Source organism: Manacus candei, unplaced genomic scaffold (assembly GCF_025592945.1).
Source record: "Manacus candei isolate 608988 ecotype Guabito, Panama unplaced genomic scaffold, ASM2559294v1 h1tg000014l, whole genome shotgun sequence".
Taxonomy (NCBI): Eukaryota; Metazoa; Chordata; class Aves; order Passeriformes; family Pipridae; genus Manacus; species Manacus candei.
In genome coordinates, this window is record NW_026138062.1 from 62,898,703 (window position 1) to 62,908,888 (window position 10,186).

Below are 10,186 nucleotides of genomic sequence, written 5' to 3' on the forward strand. Positions count from 1 at the left end.
CCAACCACAATGAGGTTAAGGCTCTTTTTACTCTCCCCTTCCTTTGCCTCCTACCTGTTTATCTCTAGTCTGATCTCCCTCCTGGAAAGCCTCTCCGCAGCTAGTTTTGGTCCTGATAGAAAAAATAAAAAATAAAAAAAATCAGTCTTCCTGCAAAAGTCTTTTTTTCCTGTCATTAAATTCCCTTCAAAGCATCTCAATGGCTATAAATTTCTCCCACTGGTTTTATATATTTACCATAATTTTATCCTCTATCTTCACTGCTGCTGCAATTCTACCTCCTTTCCATTTTCAACTTTGCTTTATTTGATCATTGGTCTCCCATTTGGTTTTGATCTCATGGCCATAAATGGGTTGTGATATGACTTCCAGTCTTCCTTAAGCATGTGATTGGCACAGGTAAGTAAGACAAAAGGAGGACAAAAGTATCCAAGTTCTTGCTTGACCCACACGCTCTTGAAAAAGACGCCAGCAAATGAGTGTGCAGGTAATATCAAGAGTGTGTTTTCAGAACTGACAGTACCCAGAGTGCACACAGCACTTTCTGCAACAGAGAAACCACAGCAGCTGCAGAGCTGATCTTCCATCAAAGCACATTTACAGTAAATTTTTCATTTCCAGGGCAGAGTCAAAGATACCAACCCTCTACAGCCAAACAGTGCACAAGAATATTAAAAAAAAATAATAATTGTGTAGATAGGACATGAAAGAGGTGGCATACCATTAAACAATCTCTTCAAACAACACTCGGCAGCTTGAATCCTCTCCTATTGAGTAACAACCAAGTTTTTACAAGGCAGAAACTGGATCATTTCACAGCATACAAACATACCACATTTCAATACAAAACTTCAGATTTGCTAAAAAGGGGAGAAAAGATTGTAGAAAAGAAAAAAAAAAAAGGCAGGGAAAAAACCTCCATTATTTTCCTGGTCTATAAAATGAGTCCCTTCTCTTTAACATCATTTCTCTGCACTATTGCAATCTGCAAGCTTTTACACATTTGAGCTGGTTTTCATATGCCTAGTTCAGTGGGCTCCTGTTTAAAGTGAAACTACATGTTGTTAACAGTCATTGTGGAGAAGTAGATGAGTTTCTATCATTTGCATCCTCTGATTCACCTTAGGAAAACAGTTTTGCACCATAGCTTTCCTGGCTATCACACTTTACAGTACCCAGGGTACATGCTAATATTAGCATTTTCATTTAAAAAAATGAAATAAAATAAAAAAGTAACAGGAAAACAGGGCATCTCAGGCTGATAGCAGCAGTCACATTAGGACTGCCTTAAAAAGCAGCCCTCATCTAGTGTTGACACAGAGCAGCAATGGGCTGATCCACTGCAGTTGTACAGCCCACCCCCTCAGCAGCTGTACCAAAGCTCATACCAAAGACCACTGCATGCCTTCCTCCTGAGACTCCTCTAAAAGTGTGTTTAACTTGAGAGATCCCACATGTTCACAGCCCAAGACTCCTACAATTGAGCACTTTGCCTGTAGATTAGGAGTTACTATTCGGCATCACTTGGAACACTGAAAAGGTGACAGAACTACTGAAACATACAGACAAGTATGACTCCAGCTAAAAAAAAAGACAAGCCACTGACACATTTAAAAGCTTAATGCTCTCAACATAGCACTGATACTTTGTGCAGAAAAGGGACAACTGCACTTGAAGCAGGCACTTACAGAGCTGGCCAGAAAGCACACCAGGTACTTCAGGCTGGCACAAGCAGCCAAGGAACAGCTGCTAATGAGACAACAGTTGCTCACTGTGAAAGACAGAATGGGTAAGAAAGAAGTCAAATATTGTTATTGTCACTGAATCATAGAATATAATCATAGAATCAACTGGGTTGGAAAAGACCTCTGAGGTCATCAAGTCCAACCCTTGATCCAACACTGCCGTGGTTACTAGACCGTGGCGCTCAGTGCCACATCCAGTCTTATCTTAAAAACCTCCAGGGACAGAGAATCCACTACTTCCCTGGGCAGCCCATTCCAATGTCTGATTACTCTCTCTGTAAAAAATTTCTTCCTAATGTCCAACCTAAACCTCCCCTGGCAGAGCTTAAGACCATGCCCTCTTGTCCTACTGCTGGTTGCCTGGGAGAAGAGACCCACACACACCTGGCTACAACCTCCTTTCAGGGAGTTGTAGAGAGTGATGAGGTGTCCCTTGAGCCTTCTCTTCTCCAGGCTAAACAACCCCAGTTCCCTCAGCCTCTCCTTATAGGACTTGTGCTTGAAAGTCCATAGGCAATGAAAATTGTAAAGGAATAGGAAGATCACAGTGTGACATGTGAGGATCTTGAAGAGAGAGGCACAAGCTCTCTGCAGCTGTGGTGGCCAGTAAGGGCGCAATGGTCAGTAAGGGTGGGAAGATACAATTTCAAAATTTACACAGGAAAGTCTTAATAACAGCAGAATAGTTTCATAATGAGCAAACAGAAGGGAAGAGGGAAGCTTAGAGACTGTATAAGATGAACCAAGAGAAAAATACGAAGCCTGAGACTGAAAGAAATTGAGAGGAGACAACTAGCCAAACACTATGGGAAGAGAGCTGCAAGAGTATAATTCAGAAATGTGCATCAGTTTTTACTGAGAATGGGACTGGAAGACAGAATGGAGGTCCCTAATAAGGCTTATGAAGTATCCCCATGCCATATTTCAGGTGTTCGCAAATTAAATCTAATTGTTTTTCATAAATACCTTATATGTGAAATACCTGATTAAGGTCCCTTATATGACCTTAATCACAGAATAGTTTTGAGTTGAAAGGGGCATTTAAAGACCATCTAGTCCACCCCATCTTGCAGTGGCAGGGACACCTTCCATTAGACCAGGTTGCTCAGAGCCCAGTCCAACCTGGCCCTGAATGTTTCCAGGGATCAGGCATCCACCACCTCTCACAACAACCTGTTCCAGTATTTCACCACACTCACTGTAAAAAACCTTTTCCCTATATCTGATCTAAACTGATACTCCTTTAGTTTAAAACTGTTACCTTGTCCTACTGCAACAGACCCTGCTAAAAAGTTTGTCCTCCTGTAGGTAACACAGTGCTCCTTGCATCACATACAGAAAGACAACCTCTTAAAGAAAAAGAGAGATAATAGTTAAGGGAGAAAGGAAACAAAATGTAGACCCACATGATGAGAAGCCCTGAACCTTGGCCCATGTGAATTTTGTTTTCCCAGCACAGGGAGGCAAATGCCATTATTTTCACCTACTCTTCAGACTTTTGATGACATCTCCTGCTGAACCCGTGATGGTTTGACTCTCCCTTTAAACTGAACTAATCGAATTCTTGTTTTTGTAAAATGACCAAAAGACACCAAATGAGAAAGCCTGGAGAAACAACAAAACTGACCCTGTAATGCTTTGTTCCAACACTTACAGTCTGGCCTATCTCTCATTGCTCATAGTACATTTGTAGAAAGGGGAAATTTCTTAATCTCTAGAAAGAAGGAGGAACTTCCAGTCTGCCATCTCCAGCATCGTGCCAGCCTTCCCTTTCAAGAGTGCAAATAAATGAGCTACACTTATGATGTGTATTTAAATTCCAATTATCATACAATTACACTACAACTATGCTTCTTGAGAAACAATATGCTCTTACAGCATAAACAAAACATCTCCAAAATTATGGAGATTGTTTCTTAGAGACATAAACCATCTTCATATATTTATTACTGCTTGCCACAGGGATACTACTTTACACCCAAAGGGTGCTTCTCTCTATATATGTGAGTTCTGGTATCACCATTCCTAAAATAGCTTTTAAAGCATTTTCAAAACCAATCTTGTGGAACCTGCCCCCTGCCAAACTAATCTGATAGAGCTTTCATAAATAAACGAGGTCCTCCATTCCCAGTGGGGAAGGCAAAAGTCAAATACCTCAGAAATCACGGATTTCATTCAACAGAGTTTAAAAATATACAGAACTTAATTTTTAAATATTTGAAAATAATTGTGAAACCCCCACACAAACCCAGACAACTAAATATCCTGTCATTGTCTTTATGGGGTATTTTCAGTTTCAGTCTTAAAGTCCAATTTCTCTCTAAACTCAAAGGTAAGTCCTAGCAACATTTCCTCTTGTCAGGATATAGCTTTGTAAAACTGATCCCTTGGTTTGAATAAGGCCCAATTCATTGATGTAAATGTAGAATGTAAAAAAGTGCCAAAGTCTTAAGGACTTTCCCCTTCTTATTCTCTAATCCAAGAAAGCCCACTGCCATTGCAGCTTCAAAGTAGCTGACATGCAGCCCGGAGATCAGGCAAGCATTTCCAAGCTTATTATAGGCTGGTTTTCCGGGAGTCTCCTTCTCTCTACATGTTATTCAGTGGATATGCAAATGAAGTATTGTCCAATTTGTTCTCGTGTTTCTTACAGAAATGCAGAAGGAGTGCTCTCCTTTGTACACTCCTAAACTGCCCTACTGGCCTGGTTCACAAATTTCTTCAATCTCTAGATGTGTTTCCGTATTTAAACTGAGTGAAACACACATAAATTGTATTTCTTGAGTGACAAAACTCACAGAAGTCTTACTAGTACCACAGAAAATAAAACTTCTACAGTACAAAGAGATCTCTCTAAACCTCTACTGTTTAGAGAGATTAATTATGGAGAGATATAGAACTAGAGAAAGGGCACCTCCCTCCACTGTCTCTCCCCCATTCTGCCTTCTACACACTGAAACACCTATCTAGGGCATATTACAGAGTTTCTCTAGATAAATATGTTTAAATTGTGAAATGAAAAGCAGCTATGGGTTTTAGGTGCACCAACTGAGAAATCTTAAAATATGCTGGAAGATCAGGAGGTCACTTTTGAAACTGAGGCATCCCAATTGCCCCCCAAATAATTTCATTATATTCTGTGCAATAACAATTTTCAGCATGCCTGATGGCCGTGTGATTTATTGCCAATGATGAGCATAAAGCATAATCACAGCATAACTGCTCTGTAGTGGGAAAATTATTTCCACCACCGCACTGAAAAGTGAAACCCAGATTTCAATGCTGAGGAAAAAAACCCACAAACTTCCATTTCAAAGTAACCTGTAAGGTTTCAACATTTTCTAGATTTAATAGGTTCTCCAAATTGGGCTCTGATACAAAACTGCCAAATGACAAACAAAGTTTCTTTGCTTAGCCATTCATTTGCAAGATTTGGTGATCTTTCTCACTACCAATTTCAAACCACACAATTTTATGAATATTTTCTAAACTTAGATGCCAATTAAACTTACTTTAATTATAACGTAAAGAAAAAAAAGAAAGACTCACTCTTTCTGAGACTTGCTGTTTAATTAAAACAGTATTAAATGAAATTATTAAGTTGTATTATCTACCACCACTTGTGTTTTAGCTAATTATGTTATTTCCACTGAGAGAATTAAATGAGAAAGAATTTTGGTGAAAGAATGTTCATGACATGAACCCTTTTCTTTCTTCCTTCTTTTATTCCTTTTTTCCTTCAAGAGTATTTCCTTCTCTTCCTTTGCAGGTACCTTTGTCACATCCCTCCTTCCCATTTCCTCTGAGAAACCTTCATACCCTCTTATCACTGATGTGCCAACAACAGATATACAACAGGGTCTTGTTCAGACAGTGTAACTGCTGAACAAGCATCAGTAGGTTGGTATCATTTCAGAAAGTACAGAGGGAGCAGAAGTTTTCCTAGTTGTTTGTTAACCAAGAAGAAAAAAAAAAGATGGAGAATATGCAACTCCCTCAAAGCCACTACTCAATATATAACTTGAAAAAGCAACAAAAAGATTACCAGCATCTTCCTTTTTTAAAAAGCAATAGCTTCCAAAAACTCAAAATAAAAACTTCACCATAAAACCTACTCTCTTAATAAATAAATAGATAGATAGATAAAATGTTTCTCGAGAAATCCTTTTTATCCCACAAACATGCTACTAACAAATCAGGCAACCAGATCCACTCCATATATCTGATACAGCTCTCTTGACAGACTTTGCTAGTCTTGAAAGGGAGAAGACCAGGCAGCCTCAAGAGGCATGGATATTGCTGCAATGGAGACAGCTCAAAAACAATGATGATAGAGTATAAATAATACAAGGCACCATAAGGGCAGATCATTGAAAAATAAATTTCAGCTCACCCAACCAAGAAAAATCAATCCACATTGCTAAGAGAGTTTGTACATCAACAGGAGTCTCTTTGTATGAGCTGTTATTCCACACTGCTGTACTCATCACTAGCAAGAAATTAACCTTTGTCCTGTGCACCCCATCAGAGGAACCTCATGTACTTCACAAGGCACAGATTATTAACCACTAAATAAGCATGGAAATGACATGAGTTTCCGGATAGGTTGAGTATTACAGCATTATGCTCGTGGCACCACACATGAATACAGCAAGTTACACAGCCACAAAAAGTGAAAAGCATACCCACATCATCTTTGAACGAAGCCACAGTCAATTTTAATTTGGTCTCAGGCCCTTAGAAATTGTTACGGAGTGTGGTTAAAAAGGGAACCAAGAGCCAGTTTGATGGCAGGTTCACAGCCTGCAGTGATGCCCCAGTCAGCCAGTATCTCAACATCCTAAAAACAAAGCACAGATACAATGACGGCTCTGCCACTCCTAATAATCTTGGAGACTGTTTACTCAGCAACACCAACACATCACAGGAAAGGATGCCAATGCCTGAAGACAAGTCTGTTTAACTCCAAGCCAGCTTTGTTTATTGCTAACATACTTCCTGCTAAAACCAAACCTCAAAACATATAGAAAAGCCTTGTGGGGCCTGGAAACCACATGTTAAATCACAGGTAAAAAGAAGCTGCTATGAGAACCTACTGAGCAGCTTGCCATACAGAATTAGAGAGCTGAGCCAGACACCACAACAAGGGGTGGGGGTGAAGAGTAGTGGTACAAGGGTAAACACTAAAATAAGGTTATTAACTATGGCACAAATCACTCTGGAATGATACATGCAGGAACATAAAGCCCGTTCCATGTAACTATGCTCTGCCATGAAACAAGATAAGATTTCCCCCACTTCAGTGTACCCTCACACACTCAAAGTTGCAAATTTGAGTGCACAACTCAAATTCCCTCTTTCATCCACACTCTGAAATGTGAAACTTGCCTAAAATGTCATTCAGATATATGCTTTTATCTTCTCTATGTGAGAATTTTCAAGTTACCTGATACTTAATTCTCTGACAAAGGTGTAGAGTCAATCAGCCACTCATGGTAATCAGCACATCTGCAAGTGAATTCCCAAATTCACTGACACATCTTACAAAATTTAACCCTTCCATCTGCACCTCACTTAGTACTAGAAGTAATTAAATACATTTCTGACTTTCCAAGCTACAACCAAAATTTGTTGGACAAACTCCTTAACTCTCATATTGAGACACAAGTCATCTCAAACACAAGGACTGTTCCTAGGAGATGTCTTTGTTTCTTTTCACATAACAGAATCAGAATAGGGATCTGCTGAAATAAGATTTCATCTGTGTCCCTGACAAGCAAATCATGAAACACAAGAGTGCATTTCCAGGTCAAGAAGGGAACAGAAAAAAATGCCAGTGATATTAACACAGAAAACAGGCTTTCTCACAGAATTCTGAATGCATTTTGGATGACCGTGCTCACAGGGGCCATTTGGATACGGCACAGAGAATCTGTCTAATGGTTGAGACAGACAAAGCCAGCAGAACACTTTATGAGGGATCATAGAAGAAAATACAGATGTAGTTGCAAGCTGAGATGGGAAACTGCCCTTATGTAGATGAAGGATGTGGTAGTGGTTGATGTCACAGAAGAGATTTGGGAGGGAGCAGATACGGATGCCAAGTGATACATCTACTGTGGGATAAAGGTCAAGCTGAACTTCACCCAAGCTATGCTGTATGAGAGCAGGATAATTTGAATTTTAGTGTGTGAGCCTAGATAATAAAGGTACTACTGATAACAGCCATAAAGTAAAAAGAAAGCAAGCTTTTAAATAATCATTCAATAATTTTATATGGACCACACTGAATTGGTAAGGAAGATGTAAACAAGAGGAAACACTTGAAAAGTCGCATGTTCAGGCAAAATAATAGCTTCAGAAAACTACACCAGTCACTACCTTGAGGTATTTCTGAATGGCTCACAATGTAACTTATGTTTGTAAAGAATTTGAAATTCAGGGACACAATTAGCAAATGAAAAAAAGAGTTCTCCGTAGGGCACTTATTGCATTGTGGTCTAATGAAAACTAGAGAGCATTTATTATTTTCAGTGTCCTAATCACTACAGATGCACAGAAGAAAGCTTTTTATTTCGGAGTAAATGTATGCCCCTCCCCAGCTCCCTATGGAGAAAAACTTGCCTTTTGAAACACAGATGAATGTTGCAGCTTGATTATGGTGCAGATTCACTTTCAGCAGATTCAGCTACCCAAAAGGAGCAGGTATTTTGCAAATGTGAGTACCAGAGAGCCCAGGTCCAAACTCCCCAAGCTGGCATCATTTGGAATACTCCCTTCTCCATGCTTCACCAGACAAGCATGTACATAAATGTACATATACACATCCTTCAAGAACCAAGATGATGAACTTGAAAACAGGTGTTTCTACTGAAATCATTATAAAGCTTTTGGTTGTTTTGCTAGCATCAAAACACTTTGAAAGGAATGCTACTTGAAACTTCCCTCTGCTGCAAAAACCCTGCCATCCTGTACCAAAACACTGTGTCTTTTAAATAAGTGTGTCCTTGGAGAAGGACACAGTAATTTGAAGACTGGAATAATCTTAACAAATACTCCTTTATTTGCACTAGATAATAAAGGCAGTTCACAATAGCTAAATCTTGCATGCCAACAGGAGAGAGGGGTTTGGGTTGTTACGATAGAATTATCTTCTTCTATCTAGTTCTCTGCTCCTCTCCCACCCTGCTGGCTACCATGGCAGTTATTGAAAAAAAAAGCTCTTTTTCAACAAGTACTGTTTTAGTTGGACTGGTTGATTCCTTCACAGATCAACACAGATGCAAGCAGCTTCACAGTCAGAAGATCATTATTCAGTGAGTTTGTGCTTTTGCTTCTGGCAGGTCTAGGAAGCAAAAATCCTGTCAGAGTTCACAATATTCTGAGGTTTTTAAATTCCTTAAAATGTTCGGGATAATTATGCAATCAAGTTTCACAAATTTAGGATTTGTTTTGTGATTTCAGATTTGGGAATTAGGATTTATTTTGAATAAGAAGTTCCACTGCTAGACATGAAAGCATCTAAGGACAAATGGAATGTTTAGATGCCACAGTAACACACTATTTTAAAATCTAAATTTATGATTTTCCTGATGGAGACTCATTGAAACCGATAAATCGAGGCAAGTATCTTGTTCAGAATTAGTGACTGGGTCCATCAAACAAAAATTCCCTGAACAGTCCTAGAGCACCCAGCTGCTAAAATTTGATTACAACACAAGGTGACAGCTGACTTTCACATCAGAAGACTAAAACTGGAAGAAATAGGCACCTAGAGTACTACAGACAAGTATACTAAACTTCTCAAATTAGTAATGTGACTAGTGACCTATATAATGGGCAAAGGTTTAACACTCTGAGGAAAGTACCATGAAAATCTCTGCACTGAAGGTCTAATCCAACCTGCAGGGAACAGTGTTGGAGTTTAAAGAGTAATAGTTGCATTGTCGTGCATAGTACAGTGGTTAGATTTTTCCAGAATGTTGGAATAAAGGGAAAAAAAGTGTTTTACATGTCTAAAATATTTTTTACATTAAGAGTAAATGTTGGAGAATGTAAATGCACAGTATATTAAAAAAATATCAGGGAGAGTTTATTGTAGTTTTCTTCAGGAAAAAATCCTATAAATTAATATCCAGTTAGACTATATGTTCACCACTTTAGCTTCTAAATATTTAATGGTCAGCATCTTTCTGACATACAGCTATTAAATGCACGTTCCAAAGTTACTGCCAATTTATAAATTTTTACTACTGAAATTTAGAAATGAGGTAACGGGGATATAAAGTAAATATCTCAATGCAGTGATTCACCTTATTTTAGAACAAGGCCTCATTTTTGTGACTTACAAAACAATGGTTTTTAAGGCCCCTACACAGGACAGGACATGTTTCTAAAGTGTCATATGAAAAGTGATAATATTCAATAACAGACATAGAGTC

The 10,186-nt window shown here is 38.8% G+C and overlaps 1 long non-coding RNA gene across 6 annotated transcripts in view; it reads right to left on the bottom strand.

The window, feature by feature from the left end:
* The window catches only part of LOC127468157 (uncharacterized), a 28,228-nt gene extending 22,000 nt beyond the window's left edge, over nucleotides 1–6,228 (bottom strand). For 5 of the 6 annotated variants that reach the window (XR_007903415.1, XR_007903413.1, XR_007903418.1 and 2 more), the window contains exon 1: nucleotides 6,139–6,228. This is a non-coding gene — a long non-coding RNA (uncharacterized LOC127468157). Of the gene's footprint in view, nucleotides 1–54; nucleotides 113–6,138 lie in introns of all 6 variants that reach the window. The other variant, XR_007903414.1, reaches the window with a different exon arrangement.
* Between the last annotated feature and the right edge of the window lie 3,958 nt (nucleotides 6,229–10,186).